Here is a 21,163-nt window from a genome sequence, read left to right as displayed (position 1 = left end):
TTTTGTACACTTGATACATTAACTCTAGAAGACCATGGTCCCCTGGTCAGTAATGAGCAACCACGGACTATGTGGCTGGTAGAGATGCATATGTCTGGGAGCTTAAACATCTTCTTGGTTATGCTCAGCTATCTTAGTAGGCAAGGGTACCGTGTTGCTCATGGTCTTCTTTTACTGTGGGCTCTTTGAGTGGCCTTTAAACAGCCTACCAGAAGGCCCAAGGAAACAAGTGGCATATGCTTACCCAGCCCTGGCCAAGGCTACACTTAGGTCCCTCTCAACTTTCCAACCTCCCAAGCAAAAGAACCAATCACCAGTCTGGAATACCCCTTTCTATCCTCCGGTATAATGAGATTCTGAGGGTCTGCAAGTTAACTGAAAGTCTCTATAAAAAAAGATGTGCTACCAACCAAGCAATCAACATTAATGATAAAGCAAAGGCTTTCTGGGCAGCCCTGGAACTAAGAGTCCTTTCCATGCAGGAGAGAGCCGACTCCTTATCAGCAATTACATTGCAAATTATTTATGTTGACCATACTCTCAACCAAGGAAGGTATGGTTGTTTATTCCTGGGTTTTTTCACCTGCTTATCCTACCATGGGGCAATTGTGGAAACAAAATAACAGCTTGATCAACATCACATACACAAGCTAAAGCCCCAGATTAGGCTTGTTTGTTCATTTTTACACATTGCTAATGATTGGAAAATGCTTTTCTTGTATATAAAGGGATTTTTGTTCTGATTTACTAACATTATAGAAACTGTAAGCTTATCATTATATTATGAAGATCTCAAAAATATCTCTTAAATGCAGATCTCCCTTGACTTATGATGGGGTTACATCCTGACAACCCACTGTAAGTTGAGAATACATAAATTGATGCACTTATCAACCTAAGCTACCAAACATCATAGCTTAGCCTGGTTTACCTTAACATTCTCAGAATACTCACATTAGCTTATAATTGGGCAAAATCAGCTAACACAAAGCCTAAGTGATGATAAAGTGTCGAATATTTTATGCAATTTATGGACTCTTGTGCTGAAAGTAAAAAACAGAATGGTGGGCTGGGGACAGAATGGCTGTAAGTATGTCCATTGTTGAACCTCCTGATATCCTGGCTGACTGGGGGCTGTGGCTGCCACTGCCCTGCATCAGGGGAGAGGATCATACTGTATATCTCTAGCCCCAGAAAAGATCAACATTCAAAATTCAAAGTACAGTTCCTACTGAACATATAATTTTCATATCACAAAAAGTCAAAAAATCGTTAAGTTGAAGCATCGTAAGTCAAGAACCGTCTATGAATTACATCTGTCTAAACGTCACTTTACCCAGAGACTGTTCATAGAAGTTTCACTTTGGCCTTAGTCAATGTATTATATTTAGAATTAGACATTTAAAAAGTGTATGTTTTGCATCAGGTAAAGATTAGATCATTTATAATTCCAATTGCAGGAATTTGTTTTTTAGTGTTTTTTTAAATAATCATTAATATATGTAAACTACTTGTTAAAAACAGTCTCCATTCTTCAGAAGCTTAAAAAAGTCTTTTTAAAAAATATTTTATTTATTTATTTTAAGAGAGAGAGAGAGCATGAGCAGGGGGAGGGACAGAGGGAGAGGGAGAAGCAGACTCTCTGCTGAACAAGGAGCCCAACACAGGGCTCGAATCCAGGACCCTGGGATCACGACCTGAGCCGAAGTCAGATACATAACTGACTAGAACCACTCAGGGGCCCTAAAATACTCTGCTGGTAGAAAAGTTAGGACCAGTTTGACAGTATGAGATTTTAGGTAAGATCTATGAGACCAGGACAATTTGGGGACATCTAATCCAGCCTGACAAAGCTGAAATCTTTAGAGAGCTACTTGTCATGTCTGAGTGGTCATCACAGGGACCAAAATGAGCTGAAAGAGCCCAAACTATAAGGCTACCCTCTAGTTATTTGGTTACTTAGATACATCCATAAGTAACATAAGCAGTAGTATTTAATAAAAGAGAAAGCAAATTAAAAATGAGTTGGATTGATAAATGTGATTAACCCAATTTCAATTTCAAGGCTTTAATATTTTAATAGGCTTAAGTCTTTTGTTCTCAGTCACATGCATAATTACTTTTTCTCATTCCTTTGAATTAACAGCAGAAAAATCTCAATAATCTCTGTAGAAAAATACACAGTCGGAAAAACTGATCTGAGTGAGTATAATTGTTATCAAAGTTCTGCGGTTATGTTATATATGGCCGACTGTAAAAAAAAAAGCATTTATAATCACGCTGGCTATGGTGAGAAGGAAATACATTGTTTCCTTCAAGTATGATTATGCTGGAGCAAAACAAAGTTTATCTAGTTCGTCTTTAACTCCAGTGGTTTGTGTCAAAATTGAAACAGGAAAAAAAGAAGAAAGTTTTCAGCATATAAATCCCATGATGCAGGCTGACTCCCACACAACAATCTCCCCCTCCCCACTTCTTCTTAAGTACAGGGTATGTTCCTAGAAAAGAGGCAAAATTCAATTAGTAATTAGTCTTTGCAAGCATATTTAGACAGTTTGCTACTGTTGTCAAATTTAGACATTCTCAATAAGAGCATGAAGAGTAGCTTCAAAATACATCTTTTACCACAGAAAAATTAGGCACATAAATAAATAATAAACTCACTCCTAATCTTCTCTAGAGGACAACTTCTTAAAGAGAACAATGAAGAAAAACTATTTATCCAGGATTATTTTGTACTTGTGTGTTACATATGTGTGTGCGTGTGTGTGTGTATAAATCAGCCTTTCACCCTACACCTCAGGGCAAGAATTGCCTAATTTGGGGATGCGTTGGTGGCTCAGTGGTTGAGCATCTGCCTTTGGCTCAGGTCACGATCCTGGGATCGAGTCCCACATCAGGCTTCTTGCATGGAGACTGCTTCTCCCTCTTCCTATGTCTCTGCCTTTCTGTGTCTCTCATGAATAAAAAAAATAAAATCTTAAAAAAAAAAAAAAAGAATTGCCTAATTTGATGTTAGAAGCACTCACTTTCCAAGGAGATCCCCATGTGCTGCCTCTCCGCCCTAAGGCATGGTTAAAATGTGGATTTGCCAAGCATCCATGTTTGTTTCGCAGTTAAGGGATTATCACTCTGGCCATGTTTCCCCCTCATTCTGCCAGAGAGCTTACCCGAGACCTGAGAAGCAAGGGAGGAGCCAGCATTTGTCCACAATAATTTGGGAGATTCTGTGGCCTCACTCAGAAACCTTAAAACATTCATGGCTGGGCACCTGGGTGCCTCAGTGGTTGAGCATCTGCCTTTGGCTCAGCTTGTGATCCCAGGGTCCTGGAATCGAGTCCCACATCGGGCTCCCTGCAGGGAGCCTGCTTCTCCCTCTGCCTTTGTCTCTGCCTCTCTCTGTGTTTCTTATCAATAAATAAATAAATAAAATCTTAAAAACAAACAAAAAACCCAAACACTCATGGCTTCTGGGGGGCCAAGGAGTGAAGGGTAGGGAGGGGTTGAGATTACTCAGAGCTTCTTTCCCAGGAAGCACAGGTATCTAAACATTAGCAAGGGCCATTCGGTCTTAATAATGCCTTTGCCACTTTTTGTCAAGGTGAATACAGTTCTAGAACACTTAATTATATGCAATAATTCATTCCTATTCTTTTCTTCCCTTTTTTCTTTTAGCCTAAAACCTTCCTCTAGAGAAACAGGACACACTAAACACTGATGAATGTGATCCAAACACTTTGGATCCCCTGGAGAATTTTTCAAAATACCGGTGCCTGGGGCCAACCTCCAGAGGTTTTGCTTTGATGGGTCTGGGGTGAGCCTGGGTATGAGGATTTTTTAAAAACTCCCTCAAGTGATGCACAGCCAAGATTGAGAATCACTGCTCTTTGGAGGAAAACAAAAACAAAAACAAAAACCAAGGCTAGGAGTGAGAAGAGTTACATATGAGTAAATCAACACGATCCAATGTTCTATCACCAAAAGAGAAAGACACCCATTGCTACAAGGGTAAATGACAGCCCAGTCACCTTAATTCAGAATTTCAGCTTTGTTCACTGTTTCACAGTCTCCGTGTTATTAATTTTCTGTTTCATAAACCTGACAAACATAATTGTTAATTACATAGCATACACTCCACCCTCACAGTGCTGGTTTCTCTCAGAACCCTCAACTGATATAAAGCTATAGTGCAAGCCCCACTATATTAAATTTCAATTTAATTATCTTTATTATAGTATCACCTCCTAGGAGGAAATGATTAACCCTGAGACAGACTTAAAATAGAAGAGAAAGGTATTGCAGTGAGCCTCACCCTAAAGCCCTGTGCTACTATACAGGCTGCATTTGCAGGCACAAAAGCAACAATAAAATGGTTGAAAAAAATGAGCTTCTTTTCCACTTTCTCTGATCCCTGCATTGTGATCCCTCAAAAGTCCCCACTGGCACACATGAGTGAATGACATAAAAAAAAATGGGACTTTAACCCACAACACACACAAACACACAGGCACACTTTAGTTAACAGCAAAGAATGATTCCTGAATAATCAGCACAGGAGAGAGTACATGGACAGTACACGTTCATTATTTAATATTAATCTTTCCTAGTTAAACTTTACTTAGTACTATGTAATCTTAAAAAAAGCTGAGGGAAAAAAAAAAGCTGAGGGTGTTTTACTTTTAAACATTACTTGACGTGACTTTTAGTAAGAATCTCTTTAACCTTGGTTTGCAAATTAAAAGAGCTAGAAGCTTGCAAGGTTAGTCAAAATAATTGTTTCCTTAAATTAACACTAAAGGGGCTTGAATCCCATGCCACTATGATATTAGGTGACTTCGAAGAAACAGATGAGGAAATGGGACCACGGGGCATTGAGACTCCATGTTATTGAAGCAAAACCGTGAAAGGAATTTTATTATCATTAATTAAAGCATTTATGTAGCAAGTATTTACAGAAAGTATTTTGAAATCAAATCCTATCAGGAGTGGACTAGCACCATTCCACGGATATTTCTCCTCGTTCTTGTCTTCGTTCTTTTAAACGTGGTAAGGAGGGATGCCTGGGTGGCTCAGTGGTTGAGCATCTGCCTTTGGCTCAGGTCTTGATCCCAGGGTCCTGGAATCGAGTTCCACATCAGGCTCCCGGCATGGAGCCTACTTCTCCCTCTGCCTATGTCTCTGCCTCTGTGTGTGTGTGTGTGTGTGTGTGTGTCATGAATCAATAAATAAAATCTTAAAAAAAACAAAACATGGTAAGGAAATTCAGGCACAGAGAAATCAATTGATCCAAATTGCAAACAATGGTGCCCAACATAGGCACAGACAATGCCATGGAAACTTGAACTCTTTGATGAATGGAGAATATTTTATGTAGCTAAGGGTCCAGCTTGGGCCTAGGTTGAACTCACTGCAGGATGCTGACACATTTGGTTTGGTGGGGATGTGGGAGGGGCAAGGTAAGATCTAAGAAGGCTCTTTGGTAAGAAGGCATCTTGAGGGAGAACACGCTGAGACATTTAAGCAAAGAGCCAGTCTAGGGGGAGAGTGTTTTGAGTACACTGTGTGCCTGTGACTCATATAACCACCACCTTCAACCCAAGGGAGGAGTTGCAATAAAAAGTCATACTTGAAATAGAGATGTTACAAAAATTTCCATAACAGATTGGAGTGATGGATGCTTTATCTATTTGGGATTCTTCTAACAGAACAGAGATGACCAGAAAAGATAGCTTTCCAGAATTTGCAGCCACAGTACAACGAGGGAAGTAGGAAGGGGCTTCGTGTCATCACTGAGTCCTGCTTTCCATGAGTTTTAACGTATTTGATGGAATAAGATGGTAGGAAATGGGGAGGGACTGTAACCGGAGTGCCAGGCTAATAGGGAAGAGATGAGACATGTCAGCTGTTTATTTTTACCATCTGTTTATATGAACAGAATAAAGATAAATGATTAGAGTCTGAACAAAATTCTTGCATCATAAATTAGCAGCCTCTGTAGCCTGAATATACAATCTTTATACTCTTATACTCTCTGTTCCTTGTTAGAATTTAGTACAACATGTTGCCAATGGAAGTTTAATAATATTTGCTCACTGAGACCTGTATGCACGATCAAAGTCCCGTGAGTCCCCGTTTGGGTATTTCCCATCTGTATTCTCAGATTCTGCATGGTTTTACAAAATTCACTGGTCAGGGCTCAGTCAGGAAAACAGAAACAACTTTAAGAATTTCAAATGGAGCTAACAGGACAGGAAATTGGTCACTAAATATTGGAGAGGTTAAAGGAGTAAGGCAGGAGGGTTTGATTAGTAACTACAAGACAGCACTTCCACTCCACCGGCAGGAGGAAAAGAAAAAGTACTATCCAGGAGCCCATGGTCACTGCTGTGGCACCTGCTGGATAATCTCCCGCTGCTGGGGAAGCCACTGCCACTGCCACTTCTCTCCAAGACCAGGAGATTAAGCTCATTCTTTGGCTGCTGCCACCAGAAGAGCCGCCTGAAGCAAAAAAAAGGAGAGAAAATGTCCTCTCTCTTATTCCCACCTTCCAATCTCCTGCTAAGGCCTCCTGCTAGAAGAACAGAAGGAAGCCGCTTGGTAAGGGAGTCTGTTAAATAAAGTTTGCAGACTTCCACCCTGCTTGTAAAAGAACACAGATGCCTGGGAACGGACCTGAGAGTCAACAGACAAGCAGCCAGCAAACTGGCCATCCAACGCAGCTCAGAGCAAGGAGGGAGCTGACAATCCTGTGGATGTCCCTCCAAAGAGATTAAATTCCATTGCCCAAGGGGATCTTTTGGTAGAGATTATGCAGCGATTGCCTCACAGTGTAATAGGAAAACCATCCAGTTCTTTTTTTTTTTGCTTTGTGATCTATAGACTTTGCTTTAAAACACTTGCTTCTATTGTCTCAGATTTTGGTTGGAAAACATTTATGAAAACAATCAACAATACGTATAATATATTACAATCTGTAATGCACTCAATATAATTTATTAGACCGTTAACTGGCACGAGGATTACCTGCAAACACTCATATAAGAAAGACAACGCCAACAAAGAAATCGAATGCCTGACACGGGGCCAAATGCGGCATCTGAGGATGAGATTTGATGGAAATAGCTTATGAAAATTCACTCCCATTAGAGAACGGCTTTTTTTTTTTTATGTCAGCTCAATAACTTCCAGGAAATAAATGAAGACATTTTAAAAATCAAAGTGATATAATCGTGTAAGTGGAGCTTTATAAAAATTGATAATGGCACAGCATACCAGCTCCAAAGTATGACAACATTAACCACATCAGGAGAAAGTAATGAATTGTAATAAGTCTGGAAACAAGCTAAGAAGTAATTAATATCTCTGAATCAGTTTCGTGAATCTATTATCTTAATTTTGTGGTATTTTGAATAGAATGAAAAATATTGAGTAACAAAAGCAAGATGTTAACTAAATGCTGGTGATTTCTGAGACTTGTGTTGACACACATACCGCATCTTTCCTTTTCATTGGAGACTGGAACGTTACATTTCATCTCCGGCAAAAGTCATCATCTATATAAGGAAAGAAAAATTTTAAAGCAAGTTAGTAATCAAATAGCACCTGAAAGACAAACACCAGATCTCCTCAAAGGCTGTACCTACAGACAACACATGGTCTAGGGAGGAAGTATCAAGTGCAAATGATCACATTGTTTTTATTTTACACTCAGACTTTGCCATTGGGTACATACTTCAAAACAAAGCCAAGGACACCTGGGTGGCTCAGTTGGTTAAGCATCTGCCTTTGGCTCCTGTCATGATCTCAGGGCTCTGGGATTGAGTCCCACATCGGGCTCTCTGCTCAGCAGAGACCCTCTGAGGTCTCCCTCCGCCTGCCTGCTCCCCCCGCTTATGCTTTCTCTCCTTCTGTCAAATAAATAAATAACTTTTTTTTTAAAGCAGCCATATCATTAGTTTTGAGGTTCTCATCCTGTTTATTTCTAATAAGTATCTGTCGTTCTTAGGCCAAGGATCCAGCTATTCCCTGAGAAGAAGCTAGCATCACTCTCCGGAGCCCCAGAGGTGGCTCTGGTTTGCTAGAGACAATCAAATCAAGCCCTGAGGGGGCAGAAAAGACAGCTCCCAGACGCACTCCTCTCCCAGGTGGTAAGGGCATAGCTATCAGCAGTGGGGAACACGGGAGCAGCCACCCGTGTGGCTGTCTTAAAGGCTTAGGAGCTTCGCACAATGGCTATCATTTAGGTAGTGCCTTGCAAAATAGAAGAAGTAGAAGGAGGAGGAGAGGAAGAAAGAAAAAAATAAGAAAAAAAGAACCACAAGCTGCAGAGAAAGAAATATCTGTAATCAGATGAGGATATTGGAAACTTGTGCCTCACAGGGGCATAAGTAATAGGTTTCTTTTTTTTTTAATTTATTTTTTTTATTGGAGTTCAATTTGCCAACATATAGCATATCACCCAGTGCTCATCCCGTTAAGTGCCCCCCTCAGTTTCTAATTTTAGGACAGCCTCTAGCCAAAGAATGTTTTAAATCTTGGTACTCCCATCTTCCCTTTCCTCTTCTGGGGGCTGCCCTCTCCCCAACCTCAAGAGCTATCTTGATTTCTCTTTAGAAGGAGACATGTGCCTATTCCCCACAATATTTGTTCTATTTATGAAAAACAAGAGTACAAATTATACATTCCACAAATGAGAGATATGTTTGTGTTCATGCAGTAGTCTGACACTTGCAATCTCTCTGAGATCCGGATGTGTTTCACTGGCAAAGTGAATTCATAATTTAAATCAGCAATGTTTCTTTTTCGGTCTTATGGTTCCATGAAGCAATGGTATATTTTATAAATCTTTGGTGTCAGAGACTAGATAAAATATAGCACATTGCAAATGTGTGCTCTTGGATGAATTTCAGATTCCTATTCTATAAAAAGTAGGGGCCACCACTAAATGCAGGTGATTTCTTAAAGTTTCTCCTGCCCTTGATACCTACTCCACCGTTTTGTGGATTCTTGGCAAAGATTACTTGGTAAAGGATGTGAATTGTTATTGAAGAATGATAATGAGAGAAAACTAAGCTGTCGCTCAAAGTGAACAGGTACAAAGCAGCTTAGCTGAGGACAAGACTGAGCTCCAAAATAGGGGAGAAGACAGAGGAGCCCAGAAAAGAACTGCATATACTGTAATGTTTGTTTTGTTTTTAAATTTCTTTTTATTGGAGTTCAATTTGCCACCATATAGCATAACACCCAGTGCTCATCTGCCAAGTGCCCCCCCTCAATTCCCATCACCCAGTCACCCCAACCCCCCGCCCACCTCCCCTACCACTACCCCTTGTTCTTTTCCCAGAGTCAGGTGTCTCTCATGTTTTGTCAACTGTAATGTTTTAAAAGATCAAGAAATCATATTCACTATTGACAAATCAAGTTAGAAATTTTCTGATTGGAAGAAGAGACTGAATTACTCCATGCCAAAAAAGAGAGCTTAACAGTTTCTAATGTGGCGGTGGCCTCAGAGAAAGCTCCCAAGCCATTTATCTGTGGAAGGTATAATTACTTTTGATTCTACAAACTGTATCAAAATTTGAATGTATTATGTATTGTGATAAAATGTCCCTTTCCCCTTAGCCTTTTGAAAGTGAGTGCACTCAGAAGGCCCGCTAGATGCATTACAGGGGACACATCAGGCTATCTGTGAGCTGCGAATGTTCCACTTTAATCTCCCAACAAGCGGATTGTGACACAGGGTCCCCACAGAGCGGAATGCACAGCACAGGAGGGTCTTTTAACTGAAGTGTACAGAGGGAAAAATTTATGAGGTTCTTATGAAGTGGTTTGTTTTAGCTCTGAATTGGAGGAAGAGAGGGAGAGAGGAATAAGGGGCAGTTTCATGACATAAAGATCCAGTTGGGGCCTAGTGTGATTTTTATCTTTAAAACACATTTGAGGAGACTAATCTCAAAGGGTGAGACTGTCTCAGTACTGCACATAAGAAATGTAAGGCAAAAGTGGCTGGTCTGTAAACAACCCACAAAGCAAATTGCCAGTTGATATTTCCTGAACTAAAATTCTTTGAGTTACAATGGGAACAGCTTCTTAGTATATAAAGAGCGTAAGTCCTCTCTTTGGTTCCAATAGGGCTTTGTCATGACTTGTAATGAGCTGAACACTGCAATGCATGTTCTTAAAAAAAAAAAATTGACTATTACTGTGTGTGCAAAAAAATACAATGCCCGTGCACCAGGACGTTAACAAAACAGCACCTGCACAAACTGAGATCGCAACTCTATTCTCAGCTTATCTTTGCTCTTCGCTCCCTGGGATCGTTTCTGTCTCAATGGGAAAGGAGAGCCGCACGCGCAAGCATAATTCATATGTTAGACGGCAGCTACCACTTTTGTGTGAATCAGCGCTCTGTAAACAAAACAAAAATCTGAAAAATGTTTAAGTCCAAACATTCTTGGACAGATAAATAGAACAAGCTTCCCAATGACAATGGTAAGAATGGGAGGCTGTAGGGAACACAGGCTTTTAAAATTGGAATTTAGGGGAGGCACACTGAAATTAGGAGCTGTTTAAAGACCTTTAAACTGGCTATCCTCTTAAAAAGTGGCAAATTCAAACTTTATTTAGAGACATGGGATGTCTGCCTTTGGCTCTGGTCATGATCCCGGGGTCCTGGGATCGAGTCCCGCATTGGGCTCCTCTTGGGGAGCCTGCTTCTCCCTCTGCCTGTGTCTCTGCTTCTCTCTCTTTGTCTCTCATGAATAAATACATCATAAAATCTTAAAATAAATAAATAAAGCCATTCTTAAAAATAACTTCATTAAGAGAATTACAGAATGGAAGTACTCTAGGTAAAAGGATGGAAATCGCAATGATGATTATACTTACTCATCTTTTTTTTTTAATGCTAATAATTAGCAAAAGTCTCAAAATCAAATCCATCATCCATCTGTGGCAGACGAGTGACAGATCTGTTGACTAATTGAAAACAGACAACCCAGGTGAGTAATCAAAACCACCACGGCCAACAAATACTGAATCTTCATAATTGTCTTCACTAGAAGTGCCTTGCACTAAATCCTCCATAGCTGTTTTCTTCACCTTTTCAGCAGCCCGGGGAGGTAGGTACTGGTTATGCTTTAAAACTGTCAGATAAGCAGCCTAAGGTTTTGGATTGAGGGACCTCGCTCATGTCAAACCGCCCGCTGCACCAGAGCTGGGCTGCGTGGCTGAGGACTGAGCCTCAGCACCTCCCTGCTTTCCCTACTTCTGGCCGTCGCCTATTTCTGAGTCACTGTCACCATAAAATAAAAAGGGCAGAACCACATCAAGAATGCTGTTGCTTGGCAAATGCCCAAGTAAATCATGGAAAGAGAGAGAGTTGACCAAACGAATTAAAGCTGGAAGTGAATGGTGAGCCTCCGTAATCAGAATCACTGCAATCTTGTTAGTCTGAGACTTGGTACAGAGACCTTGAGATTGGGAAGAGCCTCTAGAGAGTTTGTGACACGTGGCCATGTAGTCTGTGCTTGAACACTTCCAGGGATGGGGTGCTTACTACCTACCAGAAAGCTCCATTCCAACATTGGATAATTTGAATTTTTAGAAAGAACACCCTTAGGGATATCTGGGTGGCCCAGTGGTTGAGCATCTATCTGTCTTCGGCCACGGGCATGATCCCAGGTTCTTGGGATCCAGTCCCACATCAGGCTCCCCAGAGGGAACCTGCTTCTCCCTCTGCCTATGTCTCTGCCTCTCACGCTGTGTCTCTCATGAATAAATAAACACAATCTTTAAAAAAAGAAAAAGAAAGAAAGGACACCCTTAGATGAAGCTGAAATCAGAGTTGCTGTCACCTCAAATAATTGCTTTTACAACAAGTCATATGAAGCCTTGATCATTAAAAGGGACTACTGTTTCACTGTAAACCGTGAAAGGTAAAGTACAGCTCAAAGGGCAGCATAATTAGTTCTGTAAGTGGTGTCTCAACGTTTGGATCTGTTTCCATCAGTTGTGTCAAGGCCAGTAAACTCTGACAGCCAGCTCGTTTATAGTGCACAACCTTAACTAAAATGTACCAAAGAACCAAGGGCATTACACATTACAAAATCATTGCATTTTTTGTACCAGCTCAATCGGGGTTGTGTTGGCAAAGATGCACCCAGCACCCAACTGGACCAAAGTTCAGAACTGGGCAAGGCAGCGAGTCTGGGTATGCAGTGAGTCTGTGAATTACCACAAAGGGGGTGAGGAGCACAGGAGGGAATGAGTCATAATAATTCCCACGTAGGGTGAAGGGAGGACACAAGGACGGGCTAAAGAGTGACTGGCCCGCCAGAACGCCAGGCTTCCTTAAAGGGCAGGGTTTCTGATGGACATGGCCAGTCATGGTGCCCCACTTCCCATGCCCACACTGCACCTCTAGCCACACAGACTTAACTTCAGGGAAGATGTTTGTTCTCAAAGCAAATAGATTAGGAACACACTCTAGTCTATTCTATAGACACACAGTGCCGCTCTTAGCCAGATGCCTCCCTCCTGAGCAGTTCACTGCCCTCTGTAAACCAAATGTCAGACAGGATGGGAGAATGTAACTCCTTCATTTCTAGAAGGAAATGGAAGACTTGCTCGTATCGTCTCATATTTTATATCCATTATGCCTAAAATGAAAACTTAGCAGTGACTAAGTATACATTGTATTCTGAGTAGAAGCTACATCAAGAGAACTCCGGGGTGTGGTTCCTTAGGGGTGCTTCACAAAGTGATGGAGCACTCTGATCCCCCCCACACCCCTACATCCCTCACCACCCCTCCTCTCTAAGAGGAGCTCCAACTAACCTCCAGAACTGATAGAGGTCTATGGCCTCACTCTGAATTTCAAAACATATTGCTGGTTGTACTTCTTAATTACAGAATCTGTGTGAGCAAGTCAACTGATTTTTGAGCAGCCATAGAAGTCTTCTGATGCCAATTTTATTCAGTTTTGAACTCAAAAGTTGTAGTCATTGTATTGAAATTGCATATTTTCTATTCTTTTTTTTTTTTTTTAATTTTGATTCTAGGGTACTTGGGTGGCTCAGTGGTTGAACATCTGCCTTCGACTCAGGACGTGATCCCAGGATCGTGGGATTGAGTCTCGTGTTGGGATCCCTATAGGGAGTCTGCTTCTCCCTCTGCCTGTATCTCGGCCTCTCTCTGTGCCTCTCATGAATATATAAATAAAATCATAAAAATAAATAAATTTTGATTCCAATATTTTAAAAACTAGTGACACTCTGAGTTCCAAAATGATCCACCACCTGTCACAGGCTCTCCCAGAAGTCTGGGTGCAATTTCAAGCTTTAATGACTTCAGAAGCAAAAATGCTACAAACTCACAAAGTACACTCTTCGTAATAGTTATGGTTACCTTTACACATAGGCAGTTTGGGGAATTTTTAGATTTTTTTTAAATTTTAATTTCTTTCCAGTCTCTTTTGTGGAAATGGTACAGACTGAGGAAAAAATTAAAAATGATACCAGATTCACAAGATTACGTACTTATAAAAGGAACATAAATGATTACTGTTTCAAAAGATTATGATAAAGCAATAGATTTAACTTCTGAAGTTAATAACAGCCTCAAAGTAAGCCAAGGCTTTTGAAACACCCTGTGAACCACTGTGAAGTCACAGTATGTCTTGTGGGAATGCCGCCACTGAGATGCCGTCCCTGTATGGATGCTTCTTTACTCACTGCCCGACAGTGAACAAGTATCAAAGAGGATCCCTGCCTTTAAGACACCGTTTCCACTTTGTGAACATGTAAATTCATGGTGGAGGAGCTTGCAAAAGGGCATCTGTTTCTAGATCGAAGCCTGGAGAGCAACATTTCACCCACCGCAGTTACTGAATCTAATCACAGTGAAGATGGGAAGGCAGAGAAGAGATTTTCTTGATTGAACTTTCAAAGGCAGAGCATTCAAAGAGCCTGCTTTGAGAAACTGGGAGTTCATGCTGACTTGGTTCATTCTTTCTACTCCCTGGACTAGAAAAATACAGAAAAGTTGAGTATGGTGCTCAGATTTTAATTCTCGTTCTTCGCCTTCATTCCTGCCTGTCTTTCTCCTTTCCAGTTCCCTTAAGGGACACCGAATATCACCACCCCAGAAAAATCAAACTGAACTACGAGGACACCAACATTAGACTTTATCACTCAACCAATATAGGATAATTGAGCAGAAGTCATTTCCTGGCCTAATCACATTGACTTATTTTGTGAACAAAGAAAACAAAGAGGATGGAGTTTTATGGCCTTATCTTTCATCAATCTGGGATAAAACTCTGAGTTGGAACAGAAGCTTCTTGCCTCTCAGTAGATACTTTGTCTATAAGACCCTGTCCATAGATGGTAACCTGGTTGAAGGTAGAGACTGCATCTATTCCTTGTTCTCCCAGGAGCCTGGAGCTGTCACACGGAACGTCACCAGCAGGTGCTGCAACTGAAGGGAATCATCAAGATAGCAAGAATGCTGACACTAAAGCAAGCTACTAAAGCATGCTCGTGCATTGCTTCCTGTCTATTCTGGGTTAAGTAAGAAGCAAGAGTGCTTTCCTAACAAAAGATGCTATACCGTGCTCTAATTTTTGATAGAACAAATTCCAGGAAAGGGTCCACGCCGCTCTGGTTTGAATTTTTAAAAGAAAAAAAATGCCAAACATAAGACAAAATGTGTCCCAACAAGAAAGACGTCTAGAAACTGGCCCCAAACCTTTAAGAGACCCAGAATAGAACAAAAAAAGATCCCGGTGGTACCAGGAATTAGAACGACTCCGTGTAAATGTTACTTTAAGTGTTCGGGTTGTTTTGTTTTGTTTTGTTCTGTTTTTGCAAAAGGCCTAGAAGATCGTCATCTGCCAACTACATGAAGGATCGCAGTGGTGGACAGGGCTATCCCCCAGTAGATTTTTTTCTCACAAATGTCTACATTTCTGGACAAAAGAATGTAATGCATTCATCTGAACAAGAAAGGCCTGATGTCTCTATCTGCCCTTGGTTCCTTTGCTTCCTTGGGATGCTTATCCAAGGAGCAACATGCGGGTAGGAGGGAGGCAACCAGAAAATTTTGGCTTTGAGGTCATGGAAACTGGTAGTTAAGAAGTTTCAAACTCTGCTCTGCCTGTGTGGAACTGCTGTGGAAAAAAAAATACTTTAAAGCAAGACACACATTTTTAGTAGATGGAATCCTAAACAGCTATTTTTATTTGTTTGGACCCTCACATCATCCTATGCCTCTCAATTCCTTTGGAAACACTGACATTTTAAATTCCCATGTTGCCTTCAAACTGCTCCAAGGAATGGCAGTCTTGCTCAATTATCTTTTGCAAGAATGGAAAGTAAAAGTAAATCTTTTTTAAACGATTTTATTTATTTATTTATTTGTGAGAGACAGAGAGAGAGGCAGAGACATAGACAGAGAGAGAAGCAGACTCCCTGCAGGGAGCCCGATGTGGGACTCGATCCCAGGACCCTGGGATCACGCCCTGAGCCAAAGGTAGACGCTCAACCACTGAGCCACGCAGATGCCGCTATGGTAATTTTTTTTTTAAAAAGGATGGTCCCTATTCAACCTTACATAGACAGCTGGCCATTGAATGACACAGGTTTGAACTATGCAGGTCCACTTATATGTGGGTTTTTTTTTACAGCCCAGCACTATAAGTGTATTTTTTCCTCCTTATGAATTTCTGAATAACATTTCCTTATTTCTAGCTGGCTTTATCGTAAGAATACAGTATGTAGGGGATCCCTGGGTGGCGCAGCGATTTAGCGCCTGCCTTTGGCCCAGGGCGTGATCCTGGAGACCCGGGATCGAATCCCACATCGGGCTCCCGGTGCATGGATCCTGCTTCTCCCTCTGCCTGTGTCTCTGTCTCTGTCTCTCTCTCTCTGTGACTATCATAAATAAATAAATAAAATTTAAAAAAAAAAGAATACAGTATGTAATACGTATGACATAAAAAATATGTGTTCATTGACTGTTTATGTTCTAGGTAAGGCTTCCTGTCAACAGTAGGCTATTTGTAGTTAAGTTTTTGAAGAGTCAAAAATTGTAAGTGGATCCTTGACTGTCCAGGGGCCGGGGAGGTCAGTGCCACTAACCCTCAACTTGGTCAAGGGTCAATTGTACAAGACATGCTTCATTTGTCACTTCTTTATCCAACACATGGAAGCAACACCAACAATCCTCTAGGCCTCTTATAGCAATTCTCTGCTCCTCATGCTGTATTTAGAAGTTTCATAAATGGAACTTGAAGTTCCACATGAAGTGTGAATTGCCCTCAGTAAACGAGAGAAACTAGAGACTCTTCAGTTTGCAGTTTTCTCCCAGTCTTCTGTCATCAATCATGGAACTGAATGTATGTGGAGACTCCCATCATTTCATACACGGTGAAAATGAGAACTAATGTCTGATATTTGCCCAAGATCATGCAGCTGGTTCTGCAGACCCAACACACACATGGATTCCTCACACTATTTGCTCTTTCTTCTGGGCTATAAGAAAATATACGTCTATTTTCGAGGCACTTTGCTAGATGCTTTAAATGTATTAAATTAATTTTCCTCATTATCTCCCTATGAGATCATTATTATTCCCTCCATTTATATGAGAGAACTGAGGTTCAGAAAGGTTACATAACACACCCAGTGTTACAAAGCTGGCAAAACCTGGACGCAACGCAGTTCAGGCTGTCTGCAAAGCCATAATGGCTAAGCTATCACTACATCTTTAAATCTCTAAATCAAATGAAAATCTGTATATGGAAATGAAGGAAGGGGTTTCCCTGAGGACTGTGACAAGAAAAAATTGTGAAAATCAGGCTGTTTCTTGAAGTAATGGGAGAAAATATAATCTAGACAGAGAACCCCCAGCCCTGTTCTGTCAGTTGCTAATGGAGGGAATATTGGCAAAAATCAGCCCTTCTGGACCTCGGCATCCTGCTCGCTGAAGCCAGGACTCAGATCCACTCCACCTCCTTGACTCGGCTGCTGAGAGGACCCAGTGAGAAAGATAAATAGGAAAATAATTCTGAGCATTTATCAGAGAATTACCATTTTAAATTCTAAGCACTGTGGAAAGTGTTTCAAAACTCTGCATTCACCTTTATTAAATGGAGAAACCACTAAGTTGATAGATGAATCAATACAAAACTAAAAAATGAACACATCTCCCACCATGCTGCTCAGGGAGAAAATCACTGAAAAGATTTACCTGCCATCTGAAAATCCTCTGCCATTTATATCATCCAAGAAGCAGTGAAAGTGAGTGAGAGTGTAGTGGGTTGAATTATGTCCACTCAGGATCTCAGAATATTTCCTTATTCGGAAATAGGATCTTTGCAGAGTATAGATCTTGAGATGAAATCATCATTGTGGATGTTCTCAGAACCAATGACTGGTGTCTTTTGAAGGAGAAGAGAAGACACAGGGACACACTGGAGAGAGGATCATGTGAGGGTAGAGATGGAGACTGGAGTGATATGGCACAAGCCTGGGATGCCAGGAACCACCAGAACCTGGAAGACACAAGGATCCTTCCCTAGGGGCTTCAGAGGGAGCATGGCCCCAATGACACCTTGATTTTGGACTTCTAACCTCCATAACGGCAAAAGATAAATGTCTTTTGTTTTAAACCACCTGATTTGTGGTTATTTGTTATAGCAGCTCTAGGAAACTAATATGGAGAGCAATGTGCCTTCCTGCCTCCTATGTCACCAAGGAGACCACCTTTCCTGCATTCCCACCTTGAGATGTATGGGGGAGCTTCGGGGGATGGCATTGGTCAGGCTGTGCCAGTTGTTTATAGTCAACCTACACTCACTAATCAGTGCTTGGCTATTAGATAGAATAAATATCTTAAATATTATCCCTGCTCACAGGTTTTATAGGGAAACAATATTCACTTACAAATATATGACTTGGTCTAGCTTCTCATCTATTATTACATGATATAATTTTGTGTTCAGAGCTTTTCATGAAAATAAACTGATGCTGGAAGAAACCAGCAGCCTGGGCAGCCCAGGTGTCTCAGCTGTTTAGTGCTGCCTTCAGCCCAGGTCATAATCCTGGAGACCCGGGGTTGAGTCCCACATCGGGCTCCCTGCATGGAGCCTGCTTCTCCCTCTGCCTGTGTCTCTGCCTCTCTGCCTCTCTCTCTCTCCCTCCCTGTGTCTCTCATGAATAAATAAATAAAATCTTAAAAAAAAAAAAAAGAAACCAGCAACCTAGCTGGGAGAAGAATAAAAATGTTACTGATAAAAATTATACATTGAACATTTGGATATAGCTTATGGTCTCAGGGGAAGAGGTCTCAATGGATGGAAATTACTTTCACTTTTCACCTTTGCCGCAAAAAGAATGTGAAAGACAGGAAATGGGAAAGCACGGTTTTCAGTTTATAAAAGGAAAGAGGATATAAATTAAAACAAAAACCGAAAAACAATCCATTTACATATTAGAGGGATTGAGATCAGGGCGATGGTTCAAGGAATTTACAGAGGGCTCCACATAGCACAGGGAGGTCCTGAGTATTCGATGGAAGAACAAACAAAAAATAATTTTTTCACATAACTCTTATCTTATTAAAATGCTTATAGGTTACCCTGTAGTGTGTAATCTAGAGACTGAAATATTTCGTAAATTAGAAAACATTTACTAGCATATAGGGGTGTTGGCATGGAGATTTTTTAGGTAGGGGTCAGCTCCAGGCATCTTCTGGATCTTCTTCCCTCTGGTTCCGATTCCTCCCATGTCACCATTATTTTAACATCTAGAGACACAAAAAGGCTACAGAACCATGAGGGGCTCTTGAGAAGAACAATAAAGCTTAGCTGTAATAAAATCATAATGTTTAACACTCTTCACCTCGCTGATCTTGCAAATACAACTTAAGGCCCCACCTCACAAATGTCATACCCAGCAATAATGCAGGCAAAAGAAATGGACACAGGTGTTCCCCATAAAGGCCTGGGCCCTTAGGGCACCACCTGTGTCCACATAAATCCAACGCAAACAGTATCCAGCTAAGTCCTGAGCGAGGTTATAGGATTCATCACATTCTGCTGTCAAGGCAAGAAAACAAGGACAGGTAATTTGGCCCTTTTAAGCATTAGAGACATGCTGCCAAATACAGGAAAGGGGACAAAATTCTCTTCCCTCCTGAAATTCTTCAGGAGAAAAAAATGAGGCATCTTGGCCAATACAAAATGAAACCTCCAAAGGTGCATTGAAAATATCAAACAGCTCCGAGTTCAACTGACTCTACTTCACTACTTGGCTAATTTGCCAGAATAGGCCAAATTATACATGCCAGGAATTGAGCACACCACCAGCTCCAGAAACAGCACAGAAAGTGCTGGCTGAGAGTCATGTATTTCAGAGGACCCTTGGATCATCGGGGTCCACGGTAGTATCTCCCTTCGTTGGGCAACAGATCTAGGAGAAGTGACAGATCCAGTGCACCTCAGATTGCTAAATTCAGTAAGGGGCCCCCACATGGAACCGTGGCAAAACCTCCTCTTTTCTGATCACAGCTTAGAGCCTGAAATGGCAAAGCGCACGAATGTCTAAGAGTAGAGGAGACATTTAGGGAAGATGTGCTAATGGATCCACAGAGTGAATGGTGTCTAATCTTCTCCAACAAACTTCTCAGCATCCACAGAAACTATTCCCTCTCCCAAAGCAGACACATGCTATAAAAAATTCAATATTCCACACTCTGGAAAGTCACATTTATTCGCCTAGCTTCCTTAGAGATTTTTGCCTTCACTGAGCGAAGGTGTAAACTTTTTCTATCTCGGGCTGCCTGCTGAGTGGTTGCCTTGATGCTACAAATCTTGAGAACCTAAAAGGGGGATAATTTCTTTAATCTACAGAGAATGCACAGCAAACCTAGACATGTCGAGAGAGGCATTTGGAAAAACATGCAAAGAGCCAGAACACTCAGTCTTGGGTTGTTAGGCTCTGACTCCTCTGGGTTACAGTTATGATTTTCCAGAGGCGATGTCCCCTAGGAAATATGTCAGGTCCTTGCTATTTTTGCAGGGTGGATTTTATGGACACAATGCTGGACCCCACACCTGGGCCTCATCAAGTCCATTGTTAGCGATGGTCTGTGAATGCTTTGTGGTCTTGGGGCATGTGAAGGTGGACTTCTAGTCACATTCTCCTTGTACACTTCACACCCTCAGCTCAAGGTTATCCGTGTGTGGGAAATTCCTGGGGCCTTCCTGCCAAGTGCCATGTGACAAAATAAGACCTGGTGCTGCAAAATAAGAAAAGAATGTCCAAACTCTAGATGCCTTTCAGAAACTGTTACCATGGCTCAGATCTGTCCCTGTATACAATATTTACACATTTGTATAAATGTAAACATTTATGTATGTTCTGTTCACTACATTCTTCGTTCATTAAATGTTTCACTCAGGAATATTTTATTCATTTAGATACAGGAGAAGACAAATGTCTTGGTTCACCATATTTTCTTAAAATATGAATAGTCACCATTTTGGTAGGCTTCTGCAGAATTCCTGCAGAACAGACTTAATAGTTCAAATATCTATTTTTGTTTTCCACCCTATTTTCAGGCATTTCTTTCCTGTAACCGGGATGACGTCTCAGAAAACAACCAGGTCAATGGCTTTCAAAAGTTTTGTCTTCAAGACCAGATTTCCAGCAGCCTTTAAAAAAGCCAAAAGGACACTTGGATAGTGATTTCCAGAGCACATAAAAGTTATCCTGTAAAATGTGAACGGATGAAAAAAAAAACTAAAGAAAACATGCTTGCTAAAACGATCACTGAATATTGCAGAAATTAAATGTTCGAGAAATTCAAAGCACTTAATACAATCAAGAGGCCGTGTGGTTTGCCCACCCCACTCCCGCGGACTAAATGGCTAACCCCACTCCTGCTTTGCAAACCTGATTTCTTGCCCAGAATGCTGCTCATAATTGGCTCCTGGGCTGGCATGCCCATTGAGAGGTATGAAATAGCTCTTGTTGATATTTTGATGCCGAAAAGGGTCTGTCAGATTTTTCTTGCCTGTAACCACTCACTTTCTCTTTCCCTCTTGTCACATTTCCCCCCTCTCCTGCTCATTTTACCCACATTAAAGCTGTAAGTAAAT

General features: G+C 41.1%; 1 long non-coding RNA gene across 26 annotated transcripts in view; it reads right to left on the bottom strand.

Annotated features, from left to right (window-relative positions):
- The window catches only part of LOC144306781 (uncharacterized), a 350,851-nt gene that overhangs the window by 30,093 nt on the left and 299,595 nt on the right, over window positions 1-21,163 (bottom strand). For 22 of the 26 annotated variants that reach the window (XR_013373844.1, XR_013373846.1, XR_013373845.1 and 19 more), the window contains one exon: window positions 7,492-7,553. This is a non-coding gene — a long non-coding RNA (uncharacterized LOC144306781). Of the gene's footprint in view, window positions 1-3,104; window positions 7,097-7,491; window positions 7,554-21,163 lie in introns of those variants that run through there. The other 4 variants (XR_013373860.1, XR_013373862.1, XR_013373861.1 and 1 more) reach the window with 1 other exon arrangement.

Source organism: Canis aureus, chromosome 37 (assembly GCF_053574225.1).
Source record: "Canis aureus isolate CA01 chromosome 37, VMU_Caureus_v.1.0, whole genome shotgun sequence".
NCBI lineage: Eukaryota > Metazoa > Chordata > Mammalia > Carnivora > Canidae > Canis > Canis aureus.
This window is presented reverse-complemented; position numbering and strand designations above follow the sequence as displayed.